Here is a 23,460-nt window from a genome sequence, read left to right as displayed (position 1 = left end):
CATCTTTGCTATTTGTTATCTCAGTCATATAACTTGTGCTAGCAGCCCCTTCTAACTGCCCCAAAGACCTCATCTCACAAGAGGGGTGTGTGTGGGGTGGAATAATCTTCTTAGCATGGTGTTCCATCTTTAAAGAAAATGGAGAAATTACTCACCCCTCCCCTTCACATGGTGTCACCTCCTCCCATTTCTAGTGAAACAATTTGCTTTATTTCCCATCACACAAGCAAGTGTAATCTCCTCTCGTTTTTTTCCCCTTGATACCACCCATCAGCTGAGGCTGCAAAAGAAGTGGGGAAATAGAAATTCAACTGGGAATGTGCAACAGGGATCATTGAAGCCACTCTGCCCCTTTCCATCTCTATCAGCTGAGGCTGCAAAGGAATGGGTGGGGGATAGACATTCAATGGGAATGTGCAAATGGGACTATTGAAGCAAATCCATCCTTTCTCATTGCCATTTTTTATCCCTTTCTGCTGTGGCTGCAAAAGAAAGGAGGGCTAGAAATGCAACCGGGAATGTGAAACAGGGACCATTGAAGCCACTCTGCCCCTTTCCATCTCTATCAGCTGAAGCTGCAAAGGAATGGGGAAGGGGTAGAAATGCAACTGGGAATGTGCAACAGAGACAATTGAAGCCATGCAACAGAGACAATTGAAGACACTTTTCCCTGAGGCTGCAAGAAAGAGATTTCTTCTCATGTGATAATGAAGAGGCAATCTTTGAAGCCAGCTTTCCCTTTATACTGCTCTGAGTTCAGAGCTCTCTGCAATGGTTTGAGAGAAGGGGCTGGGGAGTATTAGCACTAGCTGTTAGCTCTGTCTTTAATACAGGGAGAAACCTTTTTCATCTTGCACATGTGCAGAAGCCATTTTTGAAGACAGCCTGCCCTTTCTCCCTACCCATACCTCAGCCCTCTGAAATCTGCCTGGAAACAAAGGGGACGATTCTTTGTCTTGTGCATGTGCAGGAGCTATTTATCAAGCTAGATTCTATTGAAATACTTGCACATTAAAAGCGACTTTGGCTCTTTTTTCTTCCCCATATTTTGAGGTTTAAAAAGTTGTCCAAAATGTTTTGTATATGCACTTTAAACATGGGTTGTCAGACATTCCTTTCATAAACATCATACACTTTTGCTTTCACTGACAGAGAAAAAGGAATAATACACAAGGGTTCTCCACTATTGATCATTGTATCTGCAATGCGAATACAGGCAACCCCCTAGTTACAAATACCCAACTTACAAATGATTCATAGTTAAGAACAGGGGTGAGACAATAGGAAGTGAGAAAAATCTACCCCAGGAAGGGAAATTCACGCCTGAAAAGGTTATCATGGGGCAAAGGTGTCTCCACTGAAGCTTTGTCACCAACCCTTGTTTCTGCAACAAGCCAAATTTTTCAAAATCCAATTATGAGTGACAGAAAATGAGCTGAAACCTGCACAGAAGCACATACAGCAAAACAAACCCCACAGAGATGCTAGCCCTTCCCTAGCTAAGATGATAGACAGACAGACAGACAGACAGATAGATGGGTATTTGTCTGGTCTTATACCTTAAAAATGTACATATTCCGACTTAAAAATGAATTCAGCTTAAGAACTAACCTAAAGAATTTAGCTTGTTCATATCTTGGAGACTGTTTTTGTCATAGACAGAACGCTCCAAATAGAATACAACACAGTTTATTGAGGTTACAGAACTAAAAATTGCCCGTAGGAAACAAAGGACTAGGCAAACACTTGTCTTCAGTGTGAAAAGTAACAAAAATAACTTCGTTTGAGTTTAAACAGTTCAAAAGAATAAACCGGATTAAACAGAAGTTTAATCCGGATTAAATCAAAGGTGCTTACTTCAGCCTGGCAATTAAACAAACAAAAACTGGTTAACAAAAGGTCAAAATGAACACAAAACCCAGCAGCAGATTCCCCTCTGCTACTCAAGAGCTACAGAAGTAACTCGGGCTGTTGCTCCTCCGTGCAATGGGCGGAAACCAGGTCCAGGCACATCAATCAGGGTAACGACGGTCAGCGGGGTCCCAATCCGGTCCGAGGTCGAAAGCCAAACGCAGACGTCTAAGGTTCCACAAGTTCCACCGATAGCCACAGAAGGGTTAGTCCAGAGTCGTAGTCAGTCAGTCAGTCCAGCGTCAATCCAGAGTTGGCAATAATGTCCGTCAAAAAGACGACGGAGGTCCAAGCTATCAAGATTAAACACAAGTTGCACAGAAAAAGCCCACACAGTTCCTCCCGCCGTCTATGCCCAGTGTCCTTGGTAACTTACGTATCCAGCAAACGAATCACACCCGTCTTCAGGAAGTTCCCCAACAAGAGCCCAAGCGTTCGTCCAGATTACCTTGCCCAACGCAATTAGCCATTGATTCTAGACCCCATTTTATGCCAGTTCATAACTCCTCATCGCTGTCAGCTGCTATCCTAATTCCAGGTGCCTCCTCATCATCATCCTCATCAGAACTAACACACCTTTGACTACGCCCCACAGCATCCCCAGCTGTGGATCCCGTTCCATCCCTGCAGCCCGTCCACGGGTCCGATCTTGCAACCCGCCAGTCGCCTCCCATGCTATCATTGCCAGTGACACCCAAATCCTCCCTCACACGAGTCCATTCCATGTCATCCTCCTCTGAGCTAACCATCTCTTCCTCCATTCCCCCGGTAAAACCCTCAAAGGAGTCTTCGTCTGTTGGTTCTGCAAATAAGTCCCAGAGCCGTTTCCTTTCACGCTCCTCAAAAGAGTCTGACTCTCGAGGAGTCTTACGACCTCGTCTCCTAGTATCGGAGCCAGAAGGCTCAACCATAACAGTTTTTGTCATAGACAGAACACCAGCGAGTAAAACAAAACTCAGTTTATTGAGGTTACAGAACTAAAAACGCCCGTAGGAGACAAAGAACAGGGCAAACACTTGGCTTCAGTGTGATAAGTAACAAAAAACAACTCAGTTTGAGCTTAAACGATTCAAAGGGATAAACCGGATTAAACAGAAATATAATCCGGATTAAATCAAAAGTGCTTACTTCAGCCTGGCAAACAATGCAAACAAAAGAGGATCAACAGGAGTCAGAATGTAAACAACAGACTGGTAGCAGATTCCTCTCTGCTACTCAGAAACAGCAGGAGAATAAACCAGGCTTGTTTATTCCTTCCTGCAGCGAACGAAAAGCGTGGTCGTAGTCAGGATTCAGTTTAAGGTTCAGCGGCCAACGATATCCAGGTCCAGGCACAGCAGTCAGGGTAACGGCAGTCAGCAGGGTCCCAATCCGGTCCAGAGGTCAATAGCCAAGCGTAGTCATCTAGAAATCCAAAGGTCTCACCGATAGCCAGCAGAAGGGATAATCCGGAATCGAAGTCAGTCAGTCCAGCGTCAATCCAGTGCGAGTAGATATTGCCCGTCAAAAAGACGACGGAGGTCCAAGCTATCGAGATTAAACACAAGTTGCACAGAGAAAAACCCCGCACAGCACCTCCCGCCGTCGATGCCCAGTGTCCTTGGTAAACTTACGTATCCAGTAACGAATCACACCCGTCTTCAGGAAGTTCCCCAACAAAAGCCCAAGCGTTCGTCCAGATTACCTTGCCCAACGCAATTAGACATTGGTCCCAAACCCCAATTTATCCCAGTTAAAGCTCATCATCGCTGTCAGCTGCCATCCCAATTCCAGGTGCCCCAACATCATCATCCTCATCAGAGCTTAAGCACCTTTGACTACGCCCCACAGCATCCCCAGCTGTGGATCCCGCTCCATCCCTCCAGCCAGTCCATGGGTCTGATCCTGCAACCCGCCAATCACCTCCCATGCTTTCATTGCCTGTTTCCCCAACACCCAAATCCTCCCTCACATGAGTCCATTCCATGTCGTCCTCCTCTGAGCTGGCCATCTCTTCCTCCAAACCCTCAGAAAAGCCTCAAATGAGTCCTCATCTGTCGGGTCTGTAAACAAATCCCGGAGCCGTTTTCTTTCACGCTCCTCGAAAGAGTCTGACTCTCGAGGAGTCTTATGACCCCTTCTTCTATTACCTGAGCCCGAAGGCTCAACCATAACAGTTTTTTAATAGTTTATGAAGAAATAGAACTAGTTATGTTAGTCAACCCTTCTTGAACCCATACCAACCCCCTTTCTCAAAGGGAAAAAGGGCTGTTGTTACCTACTTGGCTGCTGTTTTGGCTCTACAGAGCATGCAATTGATCCCTATACCTTCAGTGAACAGAAAGAGTCTTTCAAGGAATGCTATTGTATTTTCAGGACATCTGAGAGGATCCTTACCAGCCCCTTCTCAAAACTGAGTTTACTTGATGGGTGTTGTCTGGGCTCCTCTGATTGTCATACAGTCAACCCCAAGCAGATGTTGTTTTATGTTGTTAATTATAAATTCTAAGGAAATTGTTTTCTTTGTTTTTGAAACAAAGATTAAATGTAATGTTCTGAAAAACTGTACAGCGTGAAGTCATAAGAAAATATTATAATTTGTGCTATAATGTACTGTTTTGTTATTCCTTTACACAAAGAGAAATGGCAGTGAGAGCTTGATAACATATCGAATGCTTTTGGAACTAAGGGACGATATCCTTGCCATGAAGCAGAGAACAAATGATTGAAACAAGTAATGCTCAGGATCAAATTTTTAATGAATATTGTTTAAAAAGTTAAAAAAGGGTTATTTATCCTGTCGTGTTGCTATTTCTTTTACATATATATGTACATACAGTCATGTACGTATATATGTACATACAGGATCTCTCTCTCTCTCTCTCTCTCTCTCTGTAAACAATAAAAGTTAGAGTATGTGTGTACCTATCTATGTATCTATCTACGTGTATTTGAATTTATCAAGATGGCTCCCACATCCATAGAGGCCTGTGATTCCAGCCATCAATGGATCTAGACAAACTTGGCACACAGACTCCTCATGACAAATTTTGAGTAATGGTGTTCAGCCACATCCAGAGAGCTCTGTGAACACTTCCGATGATGAATCTGGACCAAACTTGTGTTTTTGTGATATAATGCTAGTGATTCAGAGAGATTATTTAAGAAAAATAAAAAACCGGCAGGAGGAAGAAATAGCAGGTGGGTTTTTTTAGTGTATTTAGTTGAAGATACCTGAAGAAGCACCTCAGGGCAACTTTCTGTGACATTAAATGAGGAGGCAGAAATCTGATGACCTCCAGACAAAAAGGTTTGCTCTTATGCATTTCATTAGGGAAAACTTCATACAAAAATGGAATATAGTTGGAGAAACTGCTTTCAAAAAATGTGTACATTATGGAAAGTGCAGTTGAGCATGGAAATGTATACCTATGTTTAGGGGTGTTTTAAAACAAAGCACATATAGAAACAGAAGACCAACATTCTTGAGGGGAAAAATGTGAATACTTTAGAAAGTAAAATAGATAGATACGTCCATTCCTGTTGGCAGGGAGATCTGGTGATGAAAGCACAACATTTCAGGACTGAACATTCTGAACTGTGGGCGATGACTTGACATACCTATATTTAAACCAATTACAAAATTTGCCACCAGTCCTAGTAATAAAGATTAGAAGACTTTGCAGTAGGGACTAAGTATACTATAGATCTCCCACAATGCAACTCACCTTTCATATCTACTTTTAAATGCTTTAGAGGATAATTAGTAATTAAAAAGATACAGGTCACCAAGATATTATAAATCATTACATGGAAATGTGTTTTCTTTAGTTTTCATAATGAGCAAGTGGACTAACATTTATTTATTTCAAATTATGTCTTCCAAGGCTGTTTGCCTGTGGGGATGTAGTTAAAATGCAGAGCAAGCTTTCATTTGTTCAGATAGCAGGGGAAAAGAAATTGCTTATGTGTTGTTAGCTAATCAACAGGAGAGAATGCTGTTCATTCTAATGCACATCCTGAGCTAAATTGTCCAGGTTGATGGCATTATCTGTCTAGTAAAGCCAGAAGTAATAATAGAGGGCTTAAAAGTTGATTTAAGGGAGGCTGGAAGTGAAAACACGTCTGTTTAAAACATTCCAGTTTGTTTTACCAATAAATCCTAATTCAGTGTTGGCACAAGATGTTCCACTCTTAGAGAAAGGAAAATAGTTGTTCAGGCTTTCACCTATTCCTGATATTTCCACCCTGCCTTATGTCATTATTTCTCTTCCTTCTCTCTCCCCTCCTATTATGGTCCAATGTACCTCAAATGTCTTAGTCTGGGAAAGAGGATTGTTCAGGCTCCGCCAAAAGCTATATTTATCATTTCCCTCCCCCAGGGCAATGTTCCAAATACTATACCAACATTCCTTTTGTCTTTTTAAAAGGTTGTTTAAATTCCAAAGTATGACTCAAATCCCATTGTGGTGAGAAATACACCAAGAAAACTGTATTTTATATATGCTACTGCCTAAATTGAGAAAACTTTACTGGCCAAATGGAGAAAATTCCATGTTTGTGTATAATTATATTTATTTTATGTCCCGGCATGGAATGCTTGCCATATATATGTTGTGCTTCACCCAGACTCCCCTTCAGGGTAAGAAGGGTGGAATATAAATATTTTTAATAAATAAATAAATAAAACTCTGACAAATTAAACTCACTTATTTAAACTTATCTACATTGATAGATATCTTAGTGTCGCTAAATAGAACTGTGTTGCCCAATATATGAAAATTACTGTTATTCCAAAGATATATATTGTATTTTTTATCTAATTTAGAAATGGATCATAGTAACTAATCAATAAATGACAAATAGAAAACACAAATGAATTGAAACTGTTTAATTATATCAATCACTAAACTTTATATTAGCCATAAAAAGACTAAAACAGAATGTTCTGGAGAATCAAGGTAAAAAGCAGCTCCTAGGTACTAATTCACCCCCCCCCCCACACACACACACACACATATCTGTAGAAGTGATTAGCAAACAAAATGGAGAAATAGAACATTATCACACAAGGCCCATAAGATAAGTTGCAATTTCCCCAACTATAAACAGAATTGCTTGCCATTGCATGATGCCATCCTATATTCATTTCAAACCAGTGTTTAACTTATTTGTAAACTGTGATTTTCCAATAAAAAGAAAAAGAGGGGACACTCATCTGTAGGTAGCTGAAAGCATTCTTAATCTGTTTTCAAAGTGTTTTCAGGTATGCAGTAAATCCAAAAGCACTTCAGCAGTGGCTTTGATGACTGTGATGTGTAATTGTGGGCATGTTTGAGGTGTCACTTCAAACTGCTTCACTTCCCTTTGCCCATAGTGCTAGTGATTTAACTTCTGGTGATCCAAATGAAAGAACTTGGTCTTCCATTTGTCAAAAGAGATAATTTGCTTTGAAATTAGGATAATATGGCTATTATAGCCATCACTGAACACAATCTTTTTTGCTTGCAAAACTGTCTGGGTCATGCTTTAATTCATTCAATTCAGCTCTTGCTTAAATCAAATGAGAATGGTTGTGAAAGATTCCAGACAAAATCTTCCTGCCCATTCTGACAACTTTTTAAACTGAATAAACTACAGAGCCTAATGTGTGTAAAAGAGAGCTCTGACTATACCTTAGAAGGGGAATCTACTCATTTTAAATCCATGTAAGCTCTGACTGTCCCTTAAAAGGAAATGTACAAAAACTACTAAAACTATTATGCTGGGAACAGTGGTAAACAATTTTTTTTGGAAATATTGTGTTTTCTCCATGATTTTGGTGAACCAAGCAGATTTTAACACACTGAACACAACTATGTATTTATCATGCCTGTGTCACATACAGTCTGCCAGGAAAAGGCAATATTTCCAATGCATTGCTATATGTTTATAGCATCATACACTATGACAGTAATGCTGTCATCAGGAAATAAAACTAAAAATGTTTTGCTGCAGATTTTCATTTGTAATCACTATCTGATGCTTTGCAGATGAGAGTCAAGCAATAGTTACCCAATACAGACGGATTCCACTTGCCCTGATACTGTTTTTCCATCTTGACAATGTCCTGATGAAGCCTTTCAACATGTTCATCACACACAGCACCCAGGGTGTCTGGAAATAAAACCAAGTGGGAATGAAGAAAATGTATCTTTGGTAACATGTATCTTTTCTGATATAATGCAAATCTCTTGCTTGACTGTCCCACAAAGGAAACAGTAATACTTTGTATAACCAAGCTACAGACCCAATAGAATTGCAACTGCCTTAATATCACCACATGAATTCCAGCTGTGCTTCAAGTATGGAAAGCGGTTCAGCAGAAGTTGCATGTTGTCATATGATTCTTTCATATGAACAGCATGTCCAACAGTTTATGCAGCAAAACTGCCTTCAAACTTAAGACTGATGAGTCAATAAACAATTGCCATCCTGTTGTGTCATGGTTGCATCTGAGAGCACAAAACAATCAGTTGATGTCACAACAAAAGGTCAGACTGTCCACTTAGCTAAAATATTTTGTCAAATCTTCATCACAGTGGCAAAACTTTGAGGTTTTTGTTCCAGATGACAAAAGATTCCATTCTTGCAGCCTTGATCCAAGCAGCTATGCCCGACTCTTCAATAAACCCAAATCTCTGACCAGATTGTTCAGCTCTGCCTGAGATATTAAATGAGGATTGCTTAGTGTTTATGGCACAAAGTCAGGATCATCATCAGCTTCCATCTGCATCTGATTGCCATCATCGGCTACCTCATCCTCTAGTGTTCATGCCTCTGGTGGTTTTGGAACAGGAAGACTGTCATCATGTGGCACTAGTCTCATTGCTAATGCAAGGTTTGGGTACTCAATAAACGTATTTTTTAATGAATATCCTGACATGTTTGTCATGCAGATGTAACAGTCAGTCACATTATCTTTCTGCTCCCTCCATATCATTGGAATGGCAAACGGCATAGACGGTCGCACACTTTTCAGCCAAGCTCTCAGATTACTGATACAAGCTGAGCAATATATATGAGGAGCCCATTCTTTGTCCTGGTTTCACAGTTTGTTACTCTTTGCTGCTGCTAGTTATATTAAGCTGTGTTGTAATGGAAACCAGCTAAAATCTTGCTGTCATGTTTGGGCTTGTTTGGGAAAGTTTCTACATGATTAGAAATTCTGTTACAGGTTACACAATGTTGGGTATGACTGTAAAAGATATGAACAATCAAAAAATCATGCAAGTTACTGTTGAGTAAGAAAATGTTTCAAAATCTTGCTATAATAGTAAAACAAAACTGGCCGTTTCTCAAAAACCTTACATAATGTGATAATTTTGAAGTTATTTATGTGAGCAAAAAATCAAAAAATCTATTTGGTACAAAAAATTGTAAAGAAACAAGAGACGTGTTTTTCAATGGAACGTTTTGAAATTTCATTTCCAGGATGTTGTTGTGTTCACTAAGCTCAGGGTCAAGAAATATTTTTATTCACTAATTAGAATATGGATAAAGCTGGCACTCGCATGTTGTCAAAGCCCCCTGCTTAGCCCCACCATCAAAAATTCAAAAATGTATATTTGAAACATGATACCTAACAGTTATACCTTTCCTCGCCCCATTAGAATCATACCCTTAAAAATTCTGATGGGAGCATAGTTTTAGTGGGACACAAGGAAGGTGTTCCTGTATATCATACATCACAGTACAATCACTAGAAACTGGGAATCAAATGCAGAAGCTTCAGCAATACTAAGGACTTGTATATAAGATAAATGCCTGGAAAGGTACATGAGGCACAAATATGGCAAGTTACCCACCTCTGATTTACAAGTCTCTTGGTAAATTTCTCAGCAAATGTGACTTCTTATGGCCAATCCTAGCAGGCAAGCACTTCAACTATTTTCCAGTCCTCTCAAGAGAATTTGCTATTATCAAACCAAAGTTTTTTTCCCAATTTGTGAAAGATAAACTCTTGTCTTCTCAGTTCAAAACCTGTCCCCACTTCCCATTATTGAAGTGAAACATACATAAAACAGCAAACATAGCATGGTTTGTTGTGCTTATCACAGACAAATAGAATCCCTCCAGTGATGCTACTTTCATGATAGGTGGATGTAGTAGTGAAAGATACAGGGTTCTGTGGCTAATGTTTGTTACCAAATCCATTTTAATTACTTTGTTCTAGTCCTGCACACTCTGGACATGCTGATAGTCAGAAGTAAAACTTAACGGGCTATGTGAAATGATATTCTTGATTTTAACATAGTCCAATGCATACTCATAGAGAAGAAATTACTGGAATCTTTTAAACAAATAAGTTGAAAATCCTTACTGATAATGGAGAACAAGATAAAACAGATGCAGCTGATTTGTGCAATCACAAATATATAGTAAGTAACTCATTTGTCCTGTTGAATTCAGAATCATGTTTACAGACTGGTATCTTGAAAAGGCTTATCCAATACACTTGTGTCAATTCAGTGTGTACGAGAAATGTTGCAGTCTTCCCAAATGCAACATCAAATATCGAAATTCCCTTTGTATATAATGCACCATTAATGCTGCAAGAGTAAATTGATTGAACACAATCTTCTATGATTCCAACCACATAGCCCTACACTGCGGGCTGGGAAATGGATTAGCCTGAGGCATCCAAATGATGCCTCAAGCTAATCCAGTTTCACCTGGAGTAACCTGGAAATCCAGATTAACTCCAGGTTAAAAAAATACTTGGGAGGATGCAGACCTTCCAGAAAAGTCTGTACTTTCCCAGGCGTGGGGGTGGGTGTGGACTGACACTCATGATTGCTATGAACAGTCTGAGCATCAGTCCCACAGCCATCCCACTTCTTTAGGCTCTGGTAGACTCCAAGGAGAAGGGGGTAATGCCCCGTTCCTCTCCCCCTTTTCAACATAAAACTAGCTTGAAAGTCCTCCAAATGGATACACAAAGCTTCTACAGAGTTCCTAGCATGTAAAAATAAGGTGCCAGGAGCTTTGGAGTGGGGAATAACAACAACAACAACAACAACAACAACAACAGCAACCACAACAACAACAACAAATATTTTTATCTCACTTTTCTCCCTAAGCAGGATCCAAAGCATCTCACAACATTATAAAAACAATACAATGCAACATATATGTGTATAACAATAATCTATAAAACAATAGGGAATAAATAAACATATTTAAAAATATATCTCACAACCTCTGAGGATGCCTGCCATAGATGTGGGCGAAACGTCAGGAGAGAATACTTCTGGAACATGGCCACACAGCCCGAAAAACATACAACAACCCTGTGATCCCGGCCATGAAAGCCTTCGACAACATATTTAAAAACATTTATCAAATATAATTATTATGGGAAACTCAACAAGACGGATGGTAAACTTAGCATTACTCACTAAGAGTTAGCTTGAAAATGCCAATGAACCTCACCTTTTAGGCCTGTGTGGAAGTGGCTTTAATCTAAATGAACATAATATTCCAGAAAAATAAGTAAAGGACCAAAATGCACATTTTCAGCATAGTACCCATCCCATCCAATTATTGTTCCTAATAACAGAAGAATGGTCAATGTCATAAGAGGTTGCCTTATGGGAAATAGAGAGGTGAAGAATGGGAATGGGGGTACAGAATTGTTTTCAAGGCAACACACAGAGATGGTCAGTCAGAAATCTATTGGGAAAATTTGCTCCAAAACCAAAAGATGACTATTGGACCTTAGCAAAAATATCCACACTGAAATTCTAACTGTGTATACAGTCAGTCAGTCAGTAGCCTTTATTTCGGTCAACAAACCATTGGCTAGGATCAAGTTACAGTACAATGATGGAATACAGCATTTGAGTAATTTATGACATTGCATTTGGCTTATGGTTAATAACAGGTATGTACACACAGAAATTCTAACTGTGTATACAGTGTTCCTTCACTACTTCGCGATTCGCTTTTGGCGGATTCGCTGTTTCGCGGTTTTTCAACAAACTCAAAAAGAATATTATAAATCATAAAAAATTACAATTTACATCCTAAGGAAGGGAGGAAGGAGAAGCTGAAGGGAGAGAAAAGGAGCCCAAAGGGCAACAGGAGGAGAAGGAGGTGATTTGTCAGCACACAATTGGTTGATAAAGACTTAAATAGTGTATAATTACTAAAATAATGTATAAATATTAAAATAAATATAGAGTCCTTACTTTGCAGATTTTCACTTATTGCGGATAGTCCTGGAATGTAACCCCTGCAATAATTGAGGGAACACTATATTCCAAAATAAATCCTACCAAATAAAATGACCAACTCTAAAATGTTCAGGATTGGAGTCTCAAATTCAAACTTGCCAGGTTTTTGAAGCACATTTCAATTTGTCTGATATTAGGAAATGTGGGCCCTTATGACAACACTTGAAAATGTATACTTTCACAAAATTGTGTCATTTACCTGGGAGTAAGCCCTAGTGAATTTACTAAAAGCTTATTGTTAAGTAGACACACACACACACACACACACACACACATATATATATATGCATGTAAAATCCTGATATTGTATTGGAATCTGAACTATCTCTTCTAGATCACTCACATTTTCTTTTTAGCAATAATAAAAATGAATCTGAGACAAAATTGCTCAATTTTGTTTTTGCTTTGTTTGTTTATTTAGCTAATAATGTGTGTCAACCCCAGTCTTTCAGTTATATTGAGCATACTACTGATCTCTCTGGTTTTCACTAATCACATTTACAAACCACATCTCTATGTAGAATTTTGAAGTTAGTTCTTTGTTTCCCAGTTCTATGTGGGATCCTATGTGACTAATCCATGGTATGGATGAAGTAACAGACTAAGGAAACCACTAGTGCCAAAAGAACAGCATTTAAAGGGAACAAAGGCACAGAAATGGATTTGAACATCTGTATTATCTAACAGTTTTGCAGGACAAAATCACTAATTCCCATTGCAAATTAAAACTGGAGAGAATTTGAAACCTCTCTAGAGATACTGAGATATTAAAACCATCTTATCTGTTGTTCACATTTTATTTATTTATCTATGTATTTATTTATTATCTTTATTTATACCCTGCCATTCTCCCCGTGTGGACTCAAGATGGGAAACACTCCACAATAAACAAGTTTAAAACATGCAATACAAAAGTTAAAAAACAAATAAATAACAGTATGGTTAAAAAACAGAATTAAAATACAGTAAATACACTAAAATCGCATTTAAAACTCATATGACATACAGTAAGCACTAGGCTCATTTCTGAGTATTTCCTGATAAGACTGGGAATCCATCCTTTCACCCCCATAAATAAAGCCTATCTATTTGAAATGTTGTAATGCCACTGCCATTGAATAATACCTAAATGAATGAATAGTCTGACTCATTCCAAAGTCATTTCTTAAATTAAATATATTACAAATTCTGTGGTGTATTCATCAACCATTGCACCAGGTTCTAAATTCAATTTGAGTATTGTAGGATTACTTATGCTGTGACTGTCATCTGTCATGTGTCAATTACTAGTGTCATGTTGATGACAGAATGCACAATATACGGCCGGCTTGACTTTTTAATCACAGAAAGGACAAGTGTTCTTAATGAACTTTGGAAGCATGCATAAAAGTAAACAGATCATCAAAACACACTTCATTTTCTATCTGCCTCCAACAGCTAGGGAAGATGTTGGCTTACGTCTCACTCATTAGATTCAATGTGATGAATTCACGGCATTCATTTTGAAAACAGAGGTCATGCTATTGGATGAATATTTCCAAGTTAGACGTAAACTACCAGAGCATAAAGTTCTTAATTCTTGAGCTGTATTTCATTCTACTTGTCTCGCTTTTTATTATGTTCTGAAGTACAAATGGTTGATGACCATGTTGAAAGAGAAGTAACAAGTTCAAAGTGACCTTGTCAGAGGGCTCAGTGACTTCAGAATTTAATCAATCAGCCATCTGAAAGAATATGACAATGACAAGCTTTTTGGCATAACCCAGGCTCCGAAACTAATGATGCAATAAACAGAGGAGGAAAAAAGTAAAGGAGAGCTGCAAAACAATAAATGCCACCAAGCAGTTTCATCTGAATGAAATACTTAACATATACATTCAATAACCAAAGTATTTTGCATAACTTACACTGTCAGCATATCAACATAGAATCTGTTAGTTTATAACCTAGTTGACATTAATGAGCTTAATGCACTTGGTCTCTCGTGTTTTACATCTTAGGCTCTGAAAAGAAAAATAGGAAGATAAAAAGGCTAGTAAGTAGATAATAAAAATGGAATGTGACTGGAAAAACATTTTCAAGGATAGATTTATGGCTCAAATACTCATAATTATAGCACTGCAGCTGTTGTTTTGCATTAAGTTCAAGCAAAACGCACTAAGCAAGATACTTTTTTTTCCAGATATGCACTTAAGCAAAGCAACTGTGCTATGCCATGTTTTGTTTCACTGTAAAAATTGAGACACTAGTTATGACTTCTCCTGTTCTTGCTTTTGTTTGTGGCAAGTGAATCTTTAATCATATTTTGGAAAGTGAGGCACATGATAGGACACACTGGCTACCTTATCACCCCTACATTTGAAGCCACTATATTTTAGATGGGTAACATGATTGCTTTGCACAGTTCCGAATGCCCAAGGAAAAATGGGTTGTATGAAAAGGAGGAAAGGCATAACTTTTGTTGTTAAGCATGGTTCCACCACTAGCTGAAATGGAACCACAATGGAGTGCTTTACCATTTTGTGTTTCACTTATAGTTAGGATAGTTAGAGTGTACAAAGAGATAATTTGTTCAAGACAACTCAGCAGCTTCCACAAGTATTGACTGCATCCTAGACAAAATCCAAAGCAAATATTACTTAGAATGAAATTTGAGGCAAATTCAAACTTTTTTGTTCAGAGATCAAGTTTTATAAATCTAGGATATCAAGAAGAATCAAAGTAAAACCATGCACTACCATGTTCTGGTAATAGCTGCACAGATGGACAATATTTTTCATGCATGTTCAAATTCTCTATAGTTACCACAGCTCTACAAATGTGTGCTTTCTCAGTATACAGGAATAAGACATTTTAAAAATGAGTTTATTCCCTTTAACATCCAGACTAGGTAGGGAACATGTGATCTGCAATGGAGTTTTTAATTTTGGTGATTCCCGAGGTCTTTCCTGCATTTTTTTAATTTGCTGGACATCAAGATCAGTCTTTCTTTGTTTTAACAAATCACTGTTTTCCCCAAGGCTGTCTTTCCCCTTATACCTTATATTTGTATATGTGTGTGTGTGATTTATGTTCCCATTGTCTTTCTCATTGCCGCAAGGGTATCTCCTGTTTCCAGTGTTCTCCTTTCTGTATTATTACTTTCTGAAATGAAACTGAATTACAGTAGCAAAGTATAATATAATGTTACGTCAAAAGATGGCATTAATTTAATTATCAGTAGTGTCAGCATGTGAAAGGCACCACAGACAAAGAAAATGGAGGAAGCATGGTGTCATTCAGGAAGTGCAAGACTATCTTGAAGTGGTATTTGAAATTCGAGAACATTTTGAAAGTACAATGACAATCAAGGCATGAGTATGCAATAGAACCTCCAATATGCCTGACAATATGCACACATTCATGTTAAGTTTACGACACATAGTGCTGTGTGTGATGTGCACAAGGGAAGACCTACAGTAGGAGGCCTTTCACAGCAACAAATACTGCTTCTTCTGCTATGATGTTGGAGCAATTTACATGCTTGCCACAAAGTCTACCAAACAAAGACATTATTAAAACAACAAAATGCAGTATTGTTAATGGTTCTGAAACATGGTATGAGAAAGTGAGGCGTTTCTGGGAAAAATGATTTCATCTGATGGAGCACAATTTTAATTTAAAGGAAGTGAATTGACATAATTGTGTGTATTGGGCTCAAAAAAAGCACATGTTCATGTGGAAAAAGAAGTCAATTTATTGGGACACAACACCTGGTGACACCTGTCATTAAGGGGATTAATTGAGCCATTCTTTTTTTGAAGGTACTGATATACCAATACAAGTGGTTACTTGAGTTATCATTGCTTAAACAGTAGTTCCCCAAAAACAGAAGTGTCTGGATGCTGATGGTAACCATTTTCAGTACCTATTGTAATTGCAGAAATCAAAGATTACTTGTATTTATCTTTTGTTATTGGTATATATATTGGGTATTACAATTTTAATACATTTTCCCTTTCTAAAAATGTGTTCACATTTTGACACTCTTATCTGCTTTTTATATATTCTAGAGTACTTGATAGGTGTACACATTTGCCAATATAGATAGATAGTTAGGTAGATAGATGGGGGGGGGGGAGAGAGAAAGGGGTACTGACATTATTTCTTATGTTTGCAAGGGAAGTTACAAATGCATAAAATGTGATTCAATATCAGTCAAATAATGTAAACATTGAAAATGATCATGAAACATAACCCAGCTTCATCATAATATTGGGAAATGCTTCCCAAATATTTAATATTTCCGCTGTCTTTTGGGAAGCAATCATAGCCAGAACCAAAGAAATCATTTCTTAAGAGAATGAAATGGACTGGCATTTTGCCCTTTAAGAAACCAAGCTAATTGCCAAAGGTTATGGTAAGTGGTGATTAAATGATGTAATGATGTAACTAAGCATATAGGTAAGGTAAAGGTTTTCCCCTGACGTTAAGTCCAGTCATGTCTGACTCTGGGGGTTGGTGCTCATCTCCATTTCTAAGCCGAAGAGCTGGCGTTGTCCGTAGACATCTCCAAGGTCATGTGGCCGGCATGACTACATGGAGCGCCGTTACCTTCCCGTCGGAGCGGTACCTATTGATCTACTCACATTGGCATGTTTTCGAACTGCTAGGTTGGCAGGTGCTGGAGCTAACAGTGGCCGCTCACGCCGCTCCCGGGGTTTGAACCTGGGATAATACAATGAATAGGCACATGTTGGTGAATGTTTCCAAAGATATATAACATTTAATATTTCCTAATATTCACTCCATAGCACATTACATGATTTTTAACCTAAGTATTGGGATTAAAAATATGAAAATAGCAAGTGTCATTAAACAATTACAAAAATAGGAATTATGTTGGCAATTGCAGTGTTTGAAATCTGAAACAAACTAAAAAAAACACAGACAAAATCATGTTGACTTTTGAAAGTCTCACAGTAGAAAATTGCTTTCATAAATTGCTGAGCTGATGCAATCACTTTTATGAATTCCTAATGTGAAAAAGTATCTAGGAGAACTGTTGTGGAATTTTGCAAGTAATCCAAGAAATATCGTAAGAAATTATTTATCATTCTAAATAAATGTTGCATGTTTGCATTTTAGGAAAAGCATTTTCATTTATTTATATATTTCACAATATTAGACATGATGTATACCTGGATGATTAGGTGCATACTTTTCCTTGCTTGCTGTTGGTATTTAATGGTAAGATAAGTATTTTATGGGTGGAAAAATTCAGAGAAGGTTTGTCTTTACCTGCCTCCAAAGCTGAAAGAATGTGACTTGCCCAAGATCATTTGAACTATGGCATCCATAATTCTAGTCCAACATCCAAACCACACCACACTTACTCTCTCTTCTTTTTATTTATCTATAATACATGTTAGACTGCTTGAATGCATATTGTGTTAGTATAGACATTGCTGAAAGTATAATTAAGACTCAATCCCATTATGAAGAACAACACAATAAAAAAAACAAGAGTAAACATTTATTTAATTACTACAATGTACAAAATTGAGCCATATGGCAGGTTTATTCCTGAAATTTTGGAAATTATATGACTATATATGGCCATATTCCCATCTTTGGTGGCCCAGCACCCACAATCTCATTAAAATGCTGATTATAGTGGAGGAACATTTATTTTTAGGGGAAAAAAATACTTATAAAGCATAATAATGGTCTGTTTTATGCAGCTGCCTCAGTTCTGAATTTTACCCTCTTATCTGGGTATTTTAATCTAATGATTCTATCTTTATATTGCTGCTGCAGTCCCCCCACCTATGAAGTTTGACTGAATTATATTGGTGGTTGTTTGATACTATTACTGTTGTATTAACTTTTGTTTTAACTTTGTTTTATTATCTTATTGTGTTTTAACCTTTGTATATTGTGATAATGTATTTGTGTTGTTATTTCTGTAACAATGTGAGCCACCCCGAGTCCCCGCGGGGAGATGGTGGTGGGGTATAAATAAATTATTATTATTATTATTATTATTATTATTATTATTATTATTATTATTATTATTTTGAAAAATAGAAAATGGTGGGAAAGACATTTTTGTATGCTGTGAAATCCTAACAATGAGACTGTTCAACATCATTTTAGTTTAAGATCTAGCCTAAGAACAAAATTCACATTTATTTTAGGAAAACATTTTCTGTGGAATTTATTCTGCATAAGATTCACACTTCTGTACAGAAAATGCTGCTTCTTATGACAAAAAATGGTTTTTTGTGCAAAAAGAAAAAAACAAACAAATTTGGATGTTGTTCTGAGTAAATCCCAAACTGTGAAAATTCTGATGTTTTCAAAGACCTTTCTTGCAGCTGGAACACAATCACTAAAATTACTGTATGCTTTTTTTGAGAATTAAATTAGTCAAGGATTACATGGCTCATCAATTCAATATAGTGGTAATCATATTAGATTATTCATGGATCCATGCCACGAAGTTATAGAAGTTCTATGACATTTTAACTGACATGGTTGTATCCTATGGAATACTAGGATTTGTAGTTCAATACATTGATGAATACACAGCAAATGGGTTACTTGGCATATGTATTAGGGATGTGCAATCGATAAAAAAAGTTTCAAAAGTCTTTACGAAACGGGGGCTCTGGTACTTCATTTCTAAAGTGTTTTTAAAGTATACTTAGTGAAAATTTTGTTACTATAATGAGAGTAACAAGATTTCATTACTATTTCATTATAATAATTGCACACAATTAAATTATTATTATTGGGGAAATTTCAGGGGCTCCTTTCTCCCTTATTTTTAAAGCAATTGGGGTGAAACTTGATACAATGGTAGAAAACATTTACCATAGTTAATCCACCAAATTTCAAAATGTTTCACTTATTCATGGATTTTTGGAAAATTTTCAAAGATTTTATAAACAACATCTTTTTAAAAATATGTTTCTAGTTTGAAAATGTGTTTCTAGTTTGTTTGTCTAGCACAAACTACATTCAATTGGCAGAGACTCAACAAAGCAAAATGTGCTATAGCACAATGTCCCTATAGACAAAAACAGAAAGTTTTTTTCAGTTCAATACACAATTAAGGGTCATCTAGACCAGTGGTTCTCAACCTGTGGGTTCCCAGCTGTTTTGGCCTTCAACTCCCAGAAATCCTAACAGCTCATAAAATGTCTGAGATTTTTGGGAGTTATAGCCTAAAATACCTAGGGACACACAGGTTGAAAACCACTGATCTAGACCAACCCCCTTCTTCCAGGCAGAAGGACACCATCCAAACTCTCCTGACATCCATCTTGTAAACTAATTAATATGCTTTCCTTATTGATTGATTGACTGATTGATTGATTTCAGGCATTTTACCCCGTCTTTCTCCAGTTGGACCCAAGGCAGCTTACAATATCACTAAAACATCATCCTAACATAAACCATTCATAAAACAAAACATAAAAGTAGTAACACCCATGAAAAGTTATAAAAGTTATAAAAGGTGGTAAAACTGGATTCAATAAAATACATCTAAATAACCATAGAAGCAAGGACTCGATAAAATCAATTATAAAGCTTTTTTGAGCAGGAAAGTCTTCACTCCTTTTCTATTGAGTTGGAGGGGACCCCCAAGGGCCATCCTTTTAGGGATTTCTTCCCAACACAGAGATTTACTTACTTGCTAGAGAAGTGTGAGTCAGTCTTCCTCTTTGCAGATTCAACAATTTATTGGAACTGGCTGGCTGCTGTTGGGAAGAGGGGCAAATCTCTCTCTCTCTCTCCACAATTGTGATTGGTGCTTTCTGATGCTGATGCATTCTGGGAAATGTAGTTTAAGGCAGTTCCTCCCTTCACAAACTACATTTCCCAGAGTTCTGTGCTGTTCCCAGAAAACACTACTCCCTCTTTTCTCCGCTCCTAATGCTGAGACTCCATTAATTTACAGAGGAAAGGGAAGACACTAAGGCAGCCTTTGGATTTGCTTTCAGCTTTGCTGAATATGAAACTGACTTTCCAAGATCTACAAAACAAAAACAAAAAAGTACGGGGTAAGTTTTGATTCTTAAATTTTTGGCTCAGGCCACGCCCTTGTATCAGATATTGCTTTGTAAGTACAAATTTAATTTGATCCAAACTACAAGGACAAACAAAAAATTCACACCTCGGATATGTATGGTCAACCAATCACAGACAGCTCAAGGCAACTTTGAAATAAGGAGCCAGCTTTCATGTGTGATTTTTTTGAATAACTTGTTATTCAATAAATCATTGTTATTATTATCTTACATTACTGCCTGAGTAACAGGCAATTGAGGACTTTGAAAGAAATATGGTCATGCATAAACCTACTAGTTGCACCCCTAAGCTGCAGAGACACCTTAAAACCACACTGGAGCCCCAGGCTATAAGTAATGAAAGTTGTTTATTGAAGATAATATCTAAGCATTAGCAAATCAGAGTTAAACAAAGTTATAGTCCACAAAACAAAGTTATAGTCCACAAGGTATGAGGCACTTAGAAATCTTGAAGCAAGGGTCCATAGAAATCCAAACACAAAAATAAACTTCAATTAAGTAAAGGTAAAGGTGTCCCCTGACATTAAGTCCAGTCGTGTCCAACTCTGGGGGTTGGTGCTCATCTCCATTTCTAAGCCGAAGAGCCGGCATTGTCCGTAGACACCTCCAAGGTCATGTGGCTGGCATGACTGCATGGAATGCTGTTACCTTCTCACCAGAAGCTGGAGCTAACAGCGGGCGTTCCTCGGATTTGAACCTGGGACCTTTCGGTCTGCAAGTTCATCAGCTCAGCACTTTAACACACTATGCCACCAGAGGCTCCAAATTACTACTTCAATTAAGGTAGTCAAAATTAGTACAAGGAACAGGGTCATGAATTGGAACAAAGAACAGGATCATGAACTGGAACAGGAGATTCAAAATGCAAGGCTTTCAGGAACATGACATGATAATCCAAAATACCCAGGAACAGGAACAAGAACTGGAAAAAGGCTCAAAGTATAAGGGTTGCAAGAACAAGGCATGAAAACCCACAGGATCAAGGCATGAAAATCCACAAGAACAAGGCATGAAAGTCCAAAGGTAACATGAAACAAGAGTCCATTAAGCAGAATCAAACCTCTTCATGAGCAAATTTCTGAGCTTCTGAGCTCACTCTCAGAAGTGGTTCCTCTTAAAGCTAGAATCCGTGAGATGTTTCTGCAAAATCCTTCCTCATTAGTAACCGTTTGCTCCTTCTCAAAACCTCCCTTTCTTGTCTCTGTTGACATATTGCTTTCTTTCTGTCAACCTCATTGCTCTTATCAAGACCGGAATGCCCACCTGCCAAGGGATAACTCGACTTTGACTCCCAAGGGATATGGTTCAAGCTGCTTGCTTGAAACCATTGTATGCCTGCTCCCAGAATCCTCACAAACAGCAGACTCATTTGACTTTGGCTGTACAGAATCATCTACCTCTGTCTGCATGGGATTCGTAAGCCCCAACCCAGATTCATCTTGACAGGTCAGGTGCAGGTACAATCACAGGCTGAACAGGCCCAACCTCAGGCTCACCCGACAGCTCAGATGCAGGCTGGAATACAATACCTCAACCTAAAATGATATCCATCACTAGTCCACCTTAGAACTTCCAAATGATAAACCCAGAAAGCGATTTAAAGGTTTTAGAAACAAAATTGTGACAAAAGCTCAGAATATGTGTCAATGTGAACAACCTAGTAGGGAGGATTTGTCACAGTGAAATACCAAGAATTCTCTACTGGGGAATAAGAGTACATTCTCTTCTACTGTAGTTTTCTAGAAAATAATTTTAATTACCTCACTTAAATATTATCTGTAGGATGAATCCATAACAGATGAAACTAATATCTAACTTCAATAAGCATACTCTTAGGGCCTCATCGCACTCAAGGGGGGTGGAGCAGGAAGCATGATCTTCTTCCTGTGGTGTTCCATCACAAAAGAAGATGAAGATTTTACTCACTCTCATAACCTGTGCCTGTTTATAGTTAAACCATACACCTCATTCCTCACCACACAGGTGGCTGTTTTCTCTTCGCATTCTGTCATCAACGGAGTGCCCACGACACAAGACTTTGTAAAAAAAAAAATCTTTTAAAATGTGAAATTGCAAAATTTCAAAGGTTCAAAACAGTGCAGTTACAGCAAGAAAAGGTTTTCTTTAAAGGAGGATAGAGATCCAGAGAGTAATGGCAGCGGAAAGAGCATTGAGGGCATGAAAGGACCACTCACATGTCAGCTCACCACAGCCGCTCCTGAATGAACACACGAGACTCTCTGTGATATCACCAGAAACTTTACTGCAGGAAACATAAACATCCGAAAAGCCAAGAATGGGAGACTCCGGCCAACCATCCTTTATATACCCTCCCCCTCATTTGAAAAGTCTCTTCCCGCTCAGTAAAACCCCGCGCAAATTCCCCGCCAAGTCCAGCAGCCGTTTCTTCTCCGAGTCCTGAGACGCAGGTGTCTTATCAATGTCAGTGACCCTGAAACTCAGAGCCACATACAGGCTCTAGTAGCAGGGTTCTGACATGGCGTCCTCCTCCCCTTCGTCCTGGAAGGAAAAGATTAAACACAACTATTGTTCTCCGCTGTCCAGAGTTCCTTTATACTTTTTTAACAGGCTGCAATGGAATACCGGGTGTACCTTTCCTAGGTCCTTGGGTAGCCTCAGCTCATAGGTCACTTCGTTTATTCTTTTCGCTACCCTGAACGGCCCTATATAGCGTGGAGCCAATTTCTTAGATGGGAACCCCAATTTCAGGTTTTTTGTGCTCAACCAAACCAGATCTCCTTCGCCCAATTTGTCTCCCTCTCGGCGCCTACGATCTGCAAAGAGCTTGTACTTCTTTTGTGTTTCCCTCAATGCCTCCACCACGGTCTGCCACCCTTGCTTAATTTTGGCCAGCCATTCCTTGTCGGTCTGGCCCTCTCCTTCCTTCCACTCGGGTAGCCTGGGGAAAGGTGCCACCTCCTGTCCGTATACTATTTCGAATGGGGCACGACCTGTGGCCGAATGTACGGCCCCGTTAAAAGCCATCTCAGCAAACGGAAGAAGGTCCGCCCAATCGTCCTGTCTATAATTGGTGTACATCCTCAAGAATTGGCACAGTGTCTGTTGGGTACGTTCGACCCCCCCGTTGGTCGCGGGATGAAAAGCCGAGCTCAGATTCCTTTCCGCTCCTAACAGCTGTAAGAATTTTCCCCAAAATTTTGCAGTGAATTGGACTCCCCGGTCGCTAATTATTT

This window comes from Anolis carolinensis, chromosome 3 (assembly GCF_035594765.1).
Source record: "Anolis carolinensis isolate JA03-04 chromosome 3, rAnoCar3.1.pri, whole genome shotgun sequence".
Lineage (NCBI taxonomy): Eukaryota > Metazoa > Chordata > Lepidosauria > Squamata > Dactyloidae > Anolis > Anolis carolinensis.
This window is presented reverse-complemented; position numbering follows the sequence as displayed.